Below are 16624 nucleotides of genomic sequence, written 5' to 3'. Positions count from 1 at the left end.
GCCCTCCTGGCCAAGCCCCAGTGCTCCCCTCGACCCTCTATAAGCTAGTGTCCTCCTCTCCAAGGAGTGCGGAACCCCACAAGTTATTGAGTGTCTCACCATGCACCTCTGCCTCGGCCAGGCTCGGCAGGACATGTCTACAGTGCATTTCCACTCACTCAGACTCACTGTCCTCTCCCAGGCTTCCTGAGGCCCATCCCACAGGGCTCCCCTGCCCCTGCCCACACGAGCCTTTCTCGACTTTTAATGCTAGCTTCGGTGGCCTTTGACAATGAAGCCCAGTCTTGAGGGCAGAGTGCCCCTGAAAGCACAGCGTTGTCCTTGTCCACAGCGTACCTGCCACTAAGCTTGCTTAGCGCGACACTCCTCTGAGATGTGGAGATGTGAGAGACTCAGCCAGCCCTGCTTCTCACGGTGGAGAAGGGTAAAGTAGTGCATAACCACGTGTAATCACCCGGGCAGGAGTAGCTGAGGCTCAGTACTACTGGTACCAGACACATCACCAAGGTTTATGGTGAAGGCTCTGGGACCTGGCCACCCTCTGGGCTTGAACCCAGGACTCCCATGAATTCCATCCTTCAGGAGGGGCCAAGGCTTCAAGGATGAAACTGAGTACGGTCCTCTAGACCTTCTTGAAGAACAGAATTCAGCGATGTTTTTAGGCCCCCCTCCCCAGTGATAACCACCACCAGGAGCTGGTGTCCAGCATGTGGGGAGGGCACTGCATACCAAGCCCTCCCCTGACCAGTGCCATAGGTGCACCCATTACTGCTCACTCTGTGTGGTAACATTGTGAATTCTCAGGCAAGGATGTCCCAGGCTTGGAACAGTGAGTCATTTGCCCAAGATGCACAGTGAGTCTGGGTCGATCTGGAGCCCTAGTCCAGCCCTACAATATATTGCACTCACCTTGCTTAGCCCATGAGGTCCAAAGACCCACTCCTCCTTAGGGCACTCTATACTTAGTGTTCCTCGTTTTGGCCCCACCCATTCCATGTCCTGACTCTAGGTTTCCAACCTGAATCAGAAGACCCCAGTCTCTTGGTATTCAGGACACCGTATCCCCATCCATCAGCCGAACGAAGCCCAGTAGAGGCCTTTGGAGCGCCTGGACGCTTCCCTGGGATGACCTTCAACCTACCTGAGTTGAATTGATGACAACCTACATGTCCTCCTGGAGACATGTATTCGGGATGTGGATGTGTTTGTATGTGTATACGTAGAGGCCAGATTGTCAAATGTCTTCTTTATTTAATGAGGCAGGGTTTCTTGCTGAACAGGGCTTGCCGATTTGACCAGCCTTGTTAGCTTGTCCGGGGATCCTGTCTTCACCTCCTGAGTGCTGGGATTACAGGCAGGCTACCACACCCACCCATCTTTTATGTGGGTTCTAGGGATCTGAATTCTGTTTCTTTTTTTTTTTTTTAAAGATTTATTTATTTATTATGTATACAGAAGAGGGTGCCAGATCTCATTACAGATGGTTATGAGCCACCATGTGGGTGCTGGGAATTGAACTCAGGACCTCTGGAAGAGCAGTCAGTGCTCTTAACCTCTGAGCCATCTCTCCAGCCCCTGAATTCTGTTTCTTAAGCTTGTGTGGCAAGTATTTACCCACTGAGCCATCTCCACAGCCCTGGTATAACACCCCCCCTCTTTTGTTTGATGTTTTCCGAGATAGGGTTTCTCTGTGTAGCCCTGGCTGTCCTGCTCTGTAGATCAGGCTGGTCTTGAACTCAGAGATCCACTTGCCTCTGCTTTCCCAGAGCTGGGATTAAAGGCGTGTGCCACCACCGCCTGGCTGACCCTCTTCTCTTGAAACCTGTCTCCTGCCTTCCAAAATGTCATCACTCAAACTACCTACTATTCACTGTCCTATTCAAGTGGCCCTGCCCTCCAAATCACATCTCTCTGCATCCGCTCTACATTCAACACGGGGAGCCTTATCTCAGAGTGCAGATCTGATCATGTGAATGTCACTAGCCCCCAAGCCCACCAGGAGCTCCAAATGCTCTCATGTAAAAGCTTTCTTGGGCTCTACTAAACTCCTTTCCTTTTTTTTTTTTTTTTTAAATCCTGGATCCTCCCTTGGCCTAAACCCCTAGGATGAATGAGATCCCAAATTTCATAACCCTGTTTATTTTCCTGTGGAGGTATGTGTGACATTTTAAGTGGGCACCACTCTACACCAGGTGCAAAGCTACTTGGGTTAAAAGACCCAGCAAGTCCAGGAAAGCAGCCCTGAAGGCACACCTCAAAGCAGGAGCCTTGGGCAATCAGTGCATCTCCCCTTCTCTTATCTAGTGGACCCTTATCTTCCCTGGGACCCCAGATATACTTCGGAGGGGGACTTGAGGCTACTTGGGGGCTCTGCAGAGGCCATTGCCTTTTATAAGTGTCATGTCTAAGACAATGTGGGAGCCAGATTAAGACCTCTTCGTATACAGAAGATGGAGAGAGGGGATGGGCTGCAGACATCAAACTGAATCATGGCTAGGGAATCTGTTCCCTCATGTGTCTACTTTCAACCACTGGCCAGTGTGTCTGTGCATGTGCGTGTGTGTGTGTGTGTGTGTGTGTGTGTGTGTGTGTGTGTATGTGCGCGCGCACGCGCGCGCGTGTGTGTATGTGTGTGTGTTCCTTCACCCTCTCAGCACACAGCTTTGGCCATGGGATTCATGGGCCCCTAGAATATGGGGATCCTCAGGCTCCATAACCTGACAGACGAAGTAAGGGAGCACCCGAGAGGAAGAGGCCCAGTTCTTGGTCTCCTTAAGCTCACAGAGTCCCATGGGCTCAAAGGCCTGGGTCAGCCCGCTGACTCGTGAATAACGGAGTTGCAACAGCCACAGCAAAAGGATTACTTTTAATCCTCAGTAACGATCAAGCCATTATTATTTTTTCGGTGTTACAGATCAATCAGTCCATCCCCGGGCGCTGGACGTGTGGAAACTGCTAAATAGGCAGGTCTAGTGGTGTGGGAAGGAAGGGCCGGTTAGTGGGATAGGGTGAAGTGGGCAGGCACTGCTGTTCAAGGTCCCGTCAGACCGAGAGGGGGAGGGGGAGTGGTAGAGAGACCACCTGCAGCCCTGGCCTGCATTCAACACGGTTTCCTCAAACAGTGGTTTCACCTCTCTGGCCCTCCAGATCTTTCTGCGAACTGGAGCTAGTAACTGACCCACACAGCGTGTGGGTAGGCTCTTGGAAACCCTCCTTCTCCAACCCTAGCAGCTCTCATGGGTCGCCTGTGCATCGGGGTTTCTCTCGCAGGCGTTTACCCACCTGAGGGCCCTCCTCTCTTATCCGTTCTTCTGCCTGGCTACCCATTTTCTCTGGAAGTTTCCTTTCACCCTTGCCCAGCCTGTGGGCTTCCCTCGTGTGTATCCGGGGGCTCTAAGCTGAGCACCATCTGCCTGGCCCAGGCTGGGTACTTAGAGCCTTGGGCTTCCCTCTTTGCAAAGCTCACAGCAGTCAGACCTGCTTTGGAGTGGCCAAGGGGTCCTCCCCCTCCCCCAAGACTTACATTCCCAGCACTTTTCTTCCAGCTCTTCAGTGCCCTTGTGGTGGCCGGGGCAGGCAGGATGGGGACAGGTGGAGACGGAAGGGGGACCTGCAGGCTACTCTGGCTCAAGCTGGAGCCACATTTTGGTCCAGTCCCCAGGGTGTCTGCTGTGTATGGGACAGACATTCTGTCCTTAGCCTGGACTCTGACTCCCTTCTCAGAACCTGTTCTTGGAGTCAGCCCTTGTCCCTGGCCTCCGACTCCCAGGCCCCTGTACATGCTGTTCCTCCCTATGCACTTCTCACTAGATTCTCTAACCTGAGTCACTCCCTCGCCCTTGACAAATCCCTGGCTCCTGCCAGGCACCAGTTTTCCCTTACGACACCCAGGGAACCTTCTGTGCCTGCCATCGCCCTGTTCTCGGAGCTCAGCGAGGGCAGTGCCTGGCTGCTATTAAGTTTAGGGCAACTTGGATCCTAACATATAGTGGGTGTATAGTGAATTGGTTAAATCAAGGTCAGTGTGTCTCTGGACCTGTACGGAGGCCTGGGGCTTGGGCTTAGCCCTGTCCAGCCAGGTGTGTGATTCCCAGCTATGTGGTTTGGCCTCTTGGGACCTCTTTTCCTTACCACACCCTGCAGGGTGTGCTGTTACTGTGAAGGTGCTGATGGTGTCTTGCCTGGCCTGTGATGTCCCCCGCCATGGCCGGCATTGGAGGGAACGCAGTGGGATTCTGAGTAAGGCTGTTCACAGCCAAGTCCATCACGATAACAGCAGGCATTTCAGAGGCAATTATCAGAGAGTTTCACTTAACAATCAATTTCCCTCAGCTCCGGGAGCCGTTCTTACAAGAAAAGGCAAGAAAGAAGGGACTGGCTGTGTGCTAGGCTGGGGACAATACTCTCCTGGGGAGCAGTATGGCCACCAGTACCTTCAATTTTCACTAAGTTAAACTTCTTCAGCTTAGGGGGACTGAGACAGACAGTGGTGTGAAATAAGGGACCTGGGCCATGGACAATACCTGGAGGCTAGGAGTCCCTACATCTTGGGCTGGGATGGGCTTGAGTATAGCGGGGAGGCGAGAGCCCTCATGTGGGCCACCCTCTTAAAAAGCCTGTTTTCTCTCATACCAGGCCAAATGCTCCCCGTTTTTTACCTTCTCTATCTTCTCTTACCTGGGAACCCCTTAGCCAGCGCTGGTGCCAGAAGGCTCTGGAAACAACTGCCCATCAAGCAGGACTTGTTCAACCGCATGGCCCAGAGGGGAAGGCTTTAAAGAGTTTTTGGTTTTAATTAGTTACAGCCACTCCTGCTTTCAAGAGAGTATGAGAGGCTCAGAGTGAAAGGCCCTGAACTTGTGATGTGTAGGATGTTGAGATCTGGGGTGCAGGGGGGTGGGCAGGATGAGTCAAGTGGGAGCTGTGATGGAGTGGGGAGCTGTGAGGTAGAGGCTAGGGCCAGTAAGTCCAGAGCAGAGTGGCAGCACCAGATAGACGCTCTGAGAAACTGCAGGAGGGCTGTTCAGAAGGTTAACACCAGGCTAGCTAGCATCAGACATGCCCAGCACCTACCTAGGCCAAGGCTCCACAGACTAAGGCAGGTAATTCAATGCCGGATGCAGGACTGCAGGATGCCTGCCTAAGAGGGGATCTTTTGTAGTTGAGGGGAGTGAGGCAGAGTATTAGTGCCACTGCCCCAGCCCCCTGGTCTGAAAGTGGGGTAAGAGACATCTTCAGGTCCACCTAACGCCAAAGCCCAGGAGGGTTGGACAAGAAACCTCTCAGAGCAGGAGCTAATCAGGTCAGGTGGGCCTGGCTGGCTAGACTTAGCTGCTCTATCCTGTGGTTCCTTTGTTCTTTACTCAAGAGAGGAGATCAGTAAAGTGGTTTCCCCAAAGTGTCCAGAGCCCACCAACTAACCCTGGTGTCTCTGGGTCCAGTCCTGAGGGGGGCATGCCCAGCAGCCCCACCCAGTAGCCTCGCCCAGCTCAGCCCTCTCCTGTTATGTTATCACTCTCTCTCCTTCCCTGAGGGCCCCCGCATTAGATCCATATTGTGCACTGATAGATACTAAATACAGATTTCTAATTTCCAGAGCTGTTATGGTCTAATGAGTAAATAATATACATATTTAAAACTGTCTAAAAACATATCTGCATAATTAAAATATCTGCATAATAACGAAGCAAGATGCAGCTCAGTAAAGAGGGAGTTGGAGACCCAGGGCTGACAATAGGAACAGTAGTGAAGGCTGTGTTGAGGGTCCTGGCCCTGTGAATTTCTCCTCCCTGCCACCTTGGCCTTGAATAGGCAATGGTGCGTCCATCCGAGCACCCCAGTCAGGGAGCAGGAGAACCCCGGCTCAGACCCATCTCTGTGCGTCTTGTGGTCTGAGACTGTGCATGCACAAACGGACAGTGTCCAGTCCATGGACTATCGGTGCCTTAGTGGCCCAGACGTCTTACTGACACCACCTGCAGCCCACAGGAACTTGGAGCTTTGTACACACGACCTCGTCGACCACGACCTTCTGAGAGAGGCCTTGTCCTAATCCCCCACCTTCTAGAATTCTAAGGGATGAAGGAAAGTGTGCCAGTTTGGGCAGAGCAGGACAGCCAGACCTATGGGATCCATGCCATGTGATGGGGACCCATCAGTGGCTTGCTTCCTTGGGGAGCGGGGCAGGTACTCAGCCTTGCCCATCCTGTAAGGTCCCTTCCTTCATCCATCCAACTCCGCTTCCAACATAGCGATAAAATCACCACCAGAACAATGGAAAACAAACCCTAACCCATCACCCAAATTCCAGCAACCAAAACAGCCGAACAGCAAACAGCCCCTGGGATGACCAGTGCTGCAGGGAAAGGACCTTGCAGTTGTTGACAGCAACAGGTTTCCTAACCTTTTCCCTCACAGGCCACACACACACTACATGAGTAGATTAAAAAAAAAAATGGATTTGTTTTCTTATAAAAAGGTCAGAACACATGTAACAGGGAAAAACTCATCGGGGCAGTGGCCTCTCTCTGCAGGTGTGAAGCTGCTTCTCTACTTCTGGTTCTCGGCCCCCCAACTCCCTGTGGGCCACATCAGCTTGGTTATTGATTCCTGAACCTCTCCATGCCACCTGGGAGGGATGCTTTATGTTTCAATTTCCCAGGACAAACAGGGAGATAGAAAGCACTGCCTGGAACAGAGCAGGGAGCGGGGGGCAGCAAGACCATGGCCCCATTTGGTGTCCCCAAGGTGTGACTTTCAGACCACACAAGATTCCCCAGAAAATGCTGAGTCCTGAAGGACTGGGTCCCTAAGGGAGACACACATTTTTCTGTAACTGGTATGTTATCCCCCCCCCAAAAAAAAGGGAGTGGGGGTGGGGGGACATTTTTAACATTAAGAAGAGGAAAGCTTGGAGACACTTCTTCCCGAGGAACAAAGGAGGCAAGTGCATCCACAGGTGGCCATCAGCTTCACTGGCTTGATTGCTTTAGCTTTAGTGGGAACTCCAGTCCATACAGAAAGAGTGGGTTGCATCACTAGTGTCAATGGAGTGAGGGGACAGGAAAGGGAACTCTGTGGCTTGGCATATATTGTTGGGGTCAGCTTGATTTCCAAGGCAGTTCCCAGGACCCACGGGGAAGTGGACCCTCTGAAGGGACTGACTCTTGCAATGGGCTGCTTTTCAGGAGGGCTGAGTGTAGACCTGTATAGCCACACAGGGCTCTAGGGGTCACAGGTCCCTGACCCACCTGATCACTCCGCGACCTCTAGGTACCACCACTGAACATCTGCTAGAAGATGCCTGGTAAGAAATAAACCAGTACATCCAATAAACAGCTTTAGGTTGACGTTTGGGTACAGACTTCAAAGCCTCACTATAGCTAAGTGCTTTCCACCAAGACGCACTGAGGTAAGGGTTGGGCCTCGAGCACTCCAAGACTGAAGGGGCTCAGTCTGAGGTGCTGTCTGGCCCTGCCTAACCCCTTGAGGGTGCTAATGACTGAGAACCTCTAATTTTGTATCTCTCCGTCCTGCTTGAACCCCAGCATGAAACCTGTATATCTCTGCAGGGGAATTAGTCCCTGGTGAGCCAGGGGGACTTTCTAATCATTTAACCAGATTTGCTTCCTTTGAGTTCTGACCTAGTATATTCATCAAAGTTTCTCTGAGCCTTTACCAAGCCACACAGACAGCATCAGGGGAGCGTGGCATTATCTGAGTTCCCCATGGAGCACACTGGGACCTTTCCCCCCTCATTAGGCTACATTTGTGAGACAGACAAGTGCAGCCTGCGTGTATGTGCTTGTGGGTGACAATGCTGTCCCTCTCACACCTGCAAGCTGGAGGCCCGAGCTCCTGAGGCTCAGCAGTTGCCCTCACCTGAGATTTGGGCCATCGTTCTCACTTCCCTGCCTTCAGTTTCTCACCTGTAGAATGGGACAGCCTTCAGGGCTGTGGGGACATGGACAGAGTGGGTCTAGACAGGGGGCAAGACATGGTCTCATTTTGGACACACAACCCCAGGTCCTGGATTTCCTTTTCCCTGGTCTCTGATGACCGTTCCTTCTCTACTTCTCAGTGCACGTGACCTCGTGACCTGACTTCTGCAGCTTGTGTCAATGGACTGTCCCCCTCTGTGACATCCTCTCGGCTGACAGTTGCTTATTATTCCCAGCATTCTGGCCTGATCTCTAACCTGGTGCTGCCACAGCAGGGACCCAGCACCCAGAAAAGTGTCCTCACCCAAGCCTGCCAAGCTGTACCATCCCTTATGATGGTCATCCCAGTGACGACTCTTTTCATCTTCCCGATTAGACCCTTCCAGAGCCCCCAACACCAGCTTCAAACCTCGTTGCCCACAGTGTCTGCCATGAACTCGTCCATCCTACCCAACATAGGCCTGCGTCACCGTGTTGGTTCCTACGTCTCTGCCAATGTTTTCTGGGTACTCTGATCATGCTTCCTTCCTGGTACATTTTTCTTTAAATTAATTCATTTGTAGTTTCTGCCACAGGATTTTGTTATGTAGCCTGGCTAGCTGGAACTCACCATTAAACCAGGCAATCTTTCTGCCTCTGCTTCTGAATACTGAGGTTATAGGCAGGTATGTGCCACTACACCGAGTCCTGTTGCCATGTCGTCCCCCCCCCCCCCCGAAACAGGATCTCTCTGTGTAGACCTGGCTGTTCCGGAACTTAGTCTGTAGCCCAGGCTGGCCTCGAACTCACAGAGATCCACCTGCCTCTTCCTCCCAAGTGCTGGGGTTAAAGGCGTGCGCCAGCACACCCAGCTTCTGGCTGTTATTTTTATAGGGCTGTTTTAATCCTGTCGCTCCCCCACCATACTGACTTGGAACAGCCCCCCTTCCACACTCAGGCTCCACACCCTTGTTTGTGTTGGTCTCTGAGCCTGAACTGCCCCGATGTTCCCCTTGACCTTTGGAACTGGTGTTTACCCATGCCCTTTAGGAAGCCTGTTCTCTGCGAAGCTGGGGTCCAGAGTCCTTTGGGGCTCCCATCACTGTGTACTGTGTCTGACTCTATCCTAGATGTTACCCATCTGGGCAGGGACTTGATTCACGGATCTATGTGGTCTCAGTATTGGACATGGGCCCACTCAGCCAAAAGGACTAGGTGAGTTCAGGCTTCTGTGGTGATCAGTGGGGTCGGAGGTGGATCAGGAGGTTCCCTAAGGGGGCTGTTGACTCAGAGGCTCTGGGTTTCCCTGGAACAAAGATGGCAGACACCAGGTCAGGGTGGCCCTGAGGGCAGTACAGGGATCCAAGATGATACAGAAGGGGAGGAGGGCAGGGTGAGGTTGAGTCTAAGCACAAGTGTCACTGGCACCATGCAGAGAGGATGACTGCTACTGTCTCTCTAGGATCTCAACCCCACTCTTGACGCGACGGTGCCACCTGACAGCCCCATGCTGCTGCTGTCAAGTCAGTGACGAAACAGGAAGAAAAGGCGCTGGAGTCTGTTGGAATCCGAAACTGAGCATGTGTGGTCACACGCCCCATCATCTCAGGAGCATATGTGGTCACACGCCCCATCATCTCAGGAGCATGTGTGGTCACACACACCATCATCTCAGGAGCATGTGTGGTCACCCCCCCCCCCATCATCTCAGGAGCATGTGTGGTCACATACACCCCATCATCTCAGGACCATGTGGTCACACACACCATCATCTCAGGAGCATGTGTGGTCACCCCCCCCCCCCATCATCTCAGGAGCATGTGTGGTCACCCCCCCCCCCATCATCTCAGGAGCATGTGTGGTCACACACACCATCATCTCAGGAGCATGTGTGGTCACATACACCCCATCATCTCAGGACCATGTGTGATCACACACCCCATCATCTCAGGAGCATGTGTGGTCACACCCCCCCCCCCCATCATCTCAGGAGCATGTGTGGTCACACACACCCCTCATCTCAGGAGCATGTGTGGTCACATCCCATCATCTCAGGAACATGTGTGGTCACACCCCCCCCCATCATCTCAGGAACATGTGTGATCACACACATCATCATCTCAGGAGCATGTGTGGTCACACACCCCATCATCTCAGGAGCATGTGTGGTCACACGCCCCCCCCCCCCATCATCTCAGAAACATGTGTGATCACACACATCATCAGCTCAGGAGCATGTGTGGTCACACACACCCCATCATCTCAGGACCATGTGTGGCTACACACACCCCATCATCTCAGGAGCATGTGTGATCACACGCCCCCCCCCCATCAGCTCAGGAGCATGTGTGGTCACCCCCCCCATCAGCTCAGGAGCATGTGTGGTCACACACACACCATCATCTCAGGAGCATGTGTGGTCACACACACCCCATCATCTCAGGAGCATGTGTGATCACACACCCCATCATCTCAGGAACATGTGTGATCACACACCCCATCATCTCAGGAGCGTGTGTGGCCACACACACCGTCATCTCAGGAACATGTGTGGTCACACACCCCATCATCTCAGGAGCATGTGTGATCACACACCCCATCATCTCAGGAGCATGTGTGGTCACACACCACCACCCCCATCATCTCAGGAGCGTGTGTGGTCACATACACCCCATTATCTCAGGAGCTGAGTCCTGGGAGAGTATGAAATCCCTGGGAAGCAGACACCCTTGCCCTGGTTCAGGACCAGCACATTCTCCTGACATGCCCCAAGCCCCATATCTACTCAGATGTCTCTTACATTCACTGTGGCTCACAGGATGTGCCTGAGGGCTCATTGGCTGGATTGATGGTGAAGGGTGGTGGCTCCCGAGGGAAGGCATTAATGTGGCTCGCTGTCCTTCTTGTCCTCAAATGTTTACTGAGCACTTCCTGTATGCTTGGCCTGTGCTAGGCATGTGCAGGCCAGTGAGCATGGCTCTTCTGTCGTGTGGCCCATCACCTGCAAGGTTTTCATTCTAATCCACCTAACTGCTTCCAGCTGCAATTCAGTCTCACTGACCTGAACCCAGACCTTGCCAGGGGACGCCCACAGTAAAAACTGCTTGGGTTTGAAAATTCACTGGCGGAATGTAGGGTGCTAGAAAGACCCTGTGCTATGGAAAGGATTCCTATCAGGAAGCTGAGCCTGGGCCACCAAGCCCAACTAAAGCCCAAGCCCTCACCCAGCTCTCTTCTCACGGTGTTATTTTTATACTTTTCCCTAAAACATAGCCTGAGCAGGCCCTTCTCAACTCTATTAACATTAGAAATCTAATCAGTAATCAGGCAGCTCATAATTTTCTGATTAGCTCTGATTAGGCCCAACCTCGGGAGAGGGAGTGGGGCAGTGAAGAGGAAGGCGGGGCTGGACAGGCATCGGGAGGTGCCTAAGGGGGCACTGGCTGGGCTGAGGGTGGAGGGCAGAGGGGAGGAGCCCCAGTCCTATTGCGGCCTGTTGTGGGGAAGAGGCATGGAGTGAAGGTGATATATGCTGGATCAGAGGGGCTGAGGACTCAGAGCAAGCGCAGGTTAGGTCCAAACTTTCAGTACTCTATCTGATGGAGACAGGAGCTCAGCAGGTGGGTAACAGGCAGAGTCGGGCGTGGGTAATGACCTGGCTTCCGCTGTACCTACGTCCTTCTGAGTTCAGAATCCGAGCAGATCCCAGGCACAGCCTCGAGTGACAGTGCCAGTGTTCAGAGGGCTGCAGCATGTGATGTGGACCTGGGCCACTTTTGCTGAGCACACCACAGAGAGGGCCTGGTTGGAGGATCGTCACTTTTAATGTGAAGGCCATGAAGTTGGGGCCTGCTGGCTCCGCAGCATATCGGAGGAGCCAAGGCCTGGAAGAACTTCCAGCCACCATGCCACTTGGGGACAGACCTGGGTACAAACTGAGGCATACCAGGCCAGGGCCAGTTTTCTCTCTTATCTCTGGCCTCTGCTACCTTTCTTTCTTGCATGCTCAGATGGACATAGAGTTTTGACCATACCAAACCCTCTAGGCCTGGCCTTGTGGAACTTATCCTTGGCTGACCATTAAGTCCTTCAATTCACTGCATTTCCCCACAGCCCCGGGGTCCTTTGGAACCACATACTGGACCTGTTTTCAGGTTAGGGTCAGGGTGGCCCTGCACCGACCCTGTCTGTGGTCTGGGATCACTGCCTCTTGTAGACGGTAACCATACAGGTGACCTTTGATAAAATGCACGAGCCTATTGGAAGAGCTGTGTACAGCTAATGCCATGCAAATTGGCACAAAGGCAATCAGTCTGACTCTAAAAGCTGCCCCACCGGCCGCAGGCTGGCTCATTGTCTTTTCTGTCAATTTGCATCTCATTACCCACAAGGCTCTGCTCACTGGAGGTTAAAAGAAAATGGAGCCAAGCAAGCCCTACCGTGTTCTGCTTTCATCCAGAGCAGAGTCCACCAGTGGGTCAAGCTGCTCAGGACTGACCGAAGAGATACTCGCCACAGGGAGTACCGCCACCTCCACAGTGGTATCGCCATATCCCAGCATCCCTCCCACATTTGCCGGCACAGTCGCTTCCCATCACCACCAACGTCACCACGCTCACCGTCGACGTTACCTTTGTTACCGCCACCTCCATTTCTTCCATCACCACTTACTTCTGGTATCATCCCCGTCACCACCACAATCACCTTCGGCACTAACTTCACCCCTGTCCTGCCACCATCACCACAGATCACCATCGACTCCATAACCATCCTCTCCATGACTGCCTTTGTTGCCAAGATCAGTATCACCACTGCAACCCCATGGCTGCCTCTGCTATGATGTCCAGTCTCCTGGCGAGCACCACCACTGCCACTGACCCCACTGTGGCTTCCTGCACCGTCACTCAAGCAACTCTGAGAAAAGTACGAGAAACACACTCATTCTTTACTCTCCCCTGTTCTTCATTCAGAGGGTTAGGATGCCTGTGAGCACATGAGCCAGGGACCAGAGACCTCGTCTTCAACCCAAACCCGGCCTGGATACTATGCTTAGCTGATGTCCCAGGAAGGAAGCACTCAGGTCGGGTGCTCACCCACTCAGGTAGAGGCCTTGGAGAGAATGGAGCTTAGTCTGCACCCCTGGTTCCCGCAGAACCTCGAACTCCATTAAGAGAACTGACCAGGCTGGTCCCATGCGGCATGGATGGCTGACGCTGCTGAGTCTGGATCATCTCGCCTCTAACGTGGGGCTTCTATAGGTTTGATGAGGGCCTGAGTGAGGGTGAAAGGAGGCAATGCTGAGCACCCCCGGCAGGCTCCCTGGGGGAGGACGTGATTAGTCTAAGCCAGGATGGCTTTGGAAAGGAGGGCGGCAGGAACAACCTGAGAGACAAGGCTAGACCGAGGGGAGAGGGAAAGTGGTTCCAAGTGGGGGCCTCTGCAGGGACAAAGGTGTGGAGTGGAGAATGCATGGGCTTCTCTGAGGGGGAGGGGAGGGGAGGATGGGCAGCTTCGAGGATGCTGGTCAAGCCTCTTCCACAGGGCTCTTCATCTCACTGTTCATGCCTCGCTTCACCCAATCCTTCCTCTCAGCCCTATGAACCCCGACTGCAGTCTCATTCTCTAAATAAGGGTCCCGAGATTCAGAGAGCGCAAGCCACTTGCCCCAGACTACACAGTGAGGGCCTGGCAGAGCTCAAACTAGACTATGCCTCTATCCACACCAGTGCTGGCCCCTGGCAGCAAGACTAAGAGATGAAGCGGCACCAAGGTGAAGCTGGGGCTCCCCACAGAGGTCATCCAGAGTGGGAACCGAAGCCATGAATTTCCACCCAGGATACGGCTGTGAGTGGATGCCCGAGGCTGCTCACTAGCCTTGGTGGCGGCAGCATGGGTACTACCCTGGACATAAGGCTGGGCACCAGCTGGCCCAGAGGTCATGCTGGGAGCCTTGGCAGAAGTGACAAGCAGACAAAGGCCTGGAGGTGGAAGGCAGGGTGGGCACAGCCTGGCTGCCAGGTGGAAACGCCCAGCGTAAAAGCCACTCTGAATACTGGCTGCGTCCTGCTGCTGCAATCAGCCTCGACACTTGGTTATTATGAGGAGTAAAGGCGGCCGGCGGGACAGCTGGAGCCGCGGCGACAACATTTAAGGCGTTTGTCAGAGCTGTGGGACACGGACTGCCAGGCGCTAATGGCTTCTGTGTGCTGCTGCCAAGTGAGAGGAGGGTGGGCAGGCGGGGGCGGCCTTGCTCCTGCCTGGGCCTCGTGCCTGCCTCACGCTGCGTGGCCTCTCCACGACAGGTAGGGCCCACCTGGGCCTTACAGATGCCTAGCAACGGCCACATAGCCTTGGTACCAGCTGGAGAGGGTGGGGTGGTAGCTGCGCAGCACATGCCTGCCTATTTTGGGCATTTTTGCCATCTCCATCTCCATTCAGGCTTCAGCTACCCTACCCACTCGCGAGGATCTGGGAGTCAGTTCTCCACTATGTCATGCCCCAGAAGGGACTCCTAAATCCCAGCTGGCTCAGCTTCTGCCTCCTCCGTCCTTCGAGTCGGGCTTTGTGAGAGACAGGTCCTCCAGGTAAAGGGCCTACACTGCACTCACATCTATCCTAACTAAGAAATTTCAGCTTCGGGAGCCTCAGTTTCCTTCCCTGTAAAATGAGAAACCAGAAGCATCTATCTTTGATCACACTGACAGGAAAACACAGAGGAAGCCGGGTGAAGTGTCACGTGCCTATGATCTCTGAACCCGGAGTTCATAGTGAGGGATTTGTGGGTCTGGAAGGAAACAGCTAGGCCTCATCAGGAAGTCCTGCATCTGGAAGAACGTCTATCGGACCCAGCACCAGCACTGTGTGCTGTCACAGGTAACACCTCTGAGCATATGCGCACTGTGTGCTGTCACAGGTAACACCTCTGAGCACATGCGCACTGTGTGCTGTCACAGGTAGCAACTCTGAGCACATGAGCACTGTGTGCTGTCACAGGTAACACCTCTGAGCACATGCGCACTGTGTGCTGTCACAGGTAGCAACTCTGAGCACATGTGCACTGTGTGCTGTCACAGGTAGCACCTCTGAGCACATGAGCACTGTGTGCTGTCACAGGTAACACCTCTGAGCACATGCTGAGCCCCAGCGCTGCTCACAAATCCCCATAAAGCAGATCCATCCTCATCCCGTTGTGCAGATGAAACTGAGACTTAGAAGTACTCAGTTTTCAGGGCTGAGGAGATGGCTCAGTGGTTAAGAGCATTGGCTGCTCTTCCAGAGGATCCAGGTTCAATTCCCAGCACCCAAATAGCAGTTCACACAACTGTCTGTAACTCTAGTTCCAAGGGACCCAATACCCATGGCAAAAACACCATTACACATTAAAAAAAAAAACACTCAGTTTTCAGTTATAGCTCACTGTGGGTAGAGTAGGCGTTGTTCCAGGGGCTGTACTGGTATGTTTCTTACCCCCACTCACTGATTAACTCTAGAGATACTCTGAAGTTCCTCGGAGGAAGGAGATCTTCAGCTGGCTATGGATCATGAAGATGTACAGGGAAACACCATGGATCTGGGAAGAGACCCAGGGGACAGGAGGAGATCTTGGTGGGCCCAAGCTCTTTCCTAGGACATAGACTAAAGCTGGAGGTGACAAGAGTGTCCCTGAAGGCCCAGCATAGTGGTGCATGCCTTCAATCCCAGCACTCGGGAGGCAGAGGCAGACAGAGCTCCCTGAATTCAAGGCCAGCCTGGGCTACAAAGAGAGTTCTAGGACAGTCAGAGCTACAGAGTGAGACCTTGTCTAAAAATAAATAAATAAAAGAGGGTCCCTAAAGAAGGTATATGAAGCTTTGTGTTCCGAACAAGGTCACCCAGGAGCTTTGAATCCCAGGAGACCTTTTCCACTAGTACTCTGCCTCCAGTGCTGCTGACAGGCGCAGCGTGGGACCCTCGCGGCACAGGAGACTGGGGCTGGGGTGCACTGCTACAGTTTAGTTGTCGATGTGATGATCACGGACCATTTGGGCTGGGGTGCACTGCGACAGTTTAGTTGTCGACGTGATGATCACGGACCATTTGGGCTGGGGTGCACTGCGACAGTTTAGTTGTCGATGTGGTGATCACGGACCATTTGGGCTGGGGTGCACTGCGACAGTTTAGTTGTCGATGTGATGATCACGGACCATTTGGGCTGGGGTGCACTGCGACAGTTTAGTTGTCGACGTGGTGATCACGGACCATTTGGGCTGGGGTGCACTGCGACAGTTTAGTTGTCGACGTGGTGATCACGGACCATTTGGGCTGGGGTGCACTGCGACAGTTTAGTTGTCGATGTGATGATCACGGACCATTTGGGCTGGGGTGCACTGCTACAGTTTAGTTGTCGATGTGATGATCACGGACCATTTGGGCTGGGGTGCACTGCTACAGTTTAGTTGTCGATGTGATGATCACGGACCATTTGGGCTGGGGTGCACTGCTGCAGTTTAGTTGTCGACGTGATGATCACGGACCATTTGCAAGCAGCTGCAGAGGCTCTGTCCTTTAAAATTTTTTTTTTTGTTCGTTTTTTCAAGACAGGGTTTCTCTATTTAGTCCTGGCTCTCCTGGAACTCACTCTGTAGACCAGGCTGGCCTCGAACTCAGAGATCTGCCTGCCTCTGCCTCTCGAGGCTGGGATTAAAGGCATGTGTAGCCGGGTGGTG

At 53.2% G+C, this 16624-nt stretch overlaps 1 protein-coding gene across 6 annotated transcripts in view; it reads right to left on the bottom strand.

The window, feature by feature from the left end:
- Nucleotides 1–16624, bottom strand: part of Cacna2d2 (calcium voltage-gated channel auxiliary subunit alpha2delta 2) — a 135949-nt gene that overhangs the window by 33997 nt on the left and 85328 nt on the right. The gene's annotated exons all lie outside the window — the stretch shown is intronic.

The sequence above is a fragment of the Peromyscus eremicus genome, chromosome 7 (genome assembly GCF_949786415.1).
Source record: "Peromyscus eremicus chromosome 7, PerEre_H2_v1, whole genome shotgun sequence".
Taxonomy (NCBI): domain Eukaryota; kingdom Metazoa; phylum Chordata; class Mammalia; order Rodentia; family Cricetidae; genus Peromyscus; species Peromyscus eremicus.
Note: the sequence above shows the minus strand (reverse complement) of the source record. Positions and strands in the feature narration are given on the sequence as shown.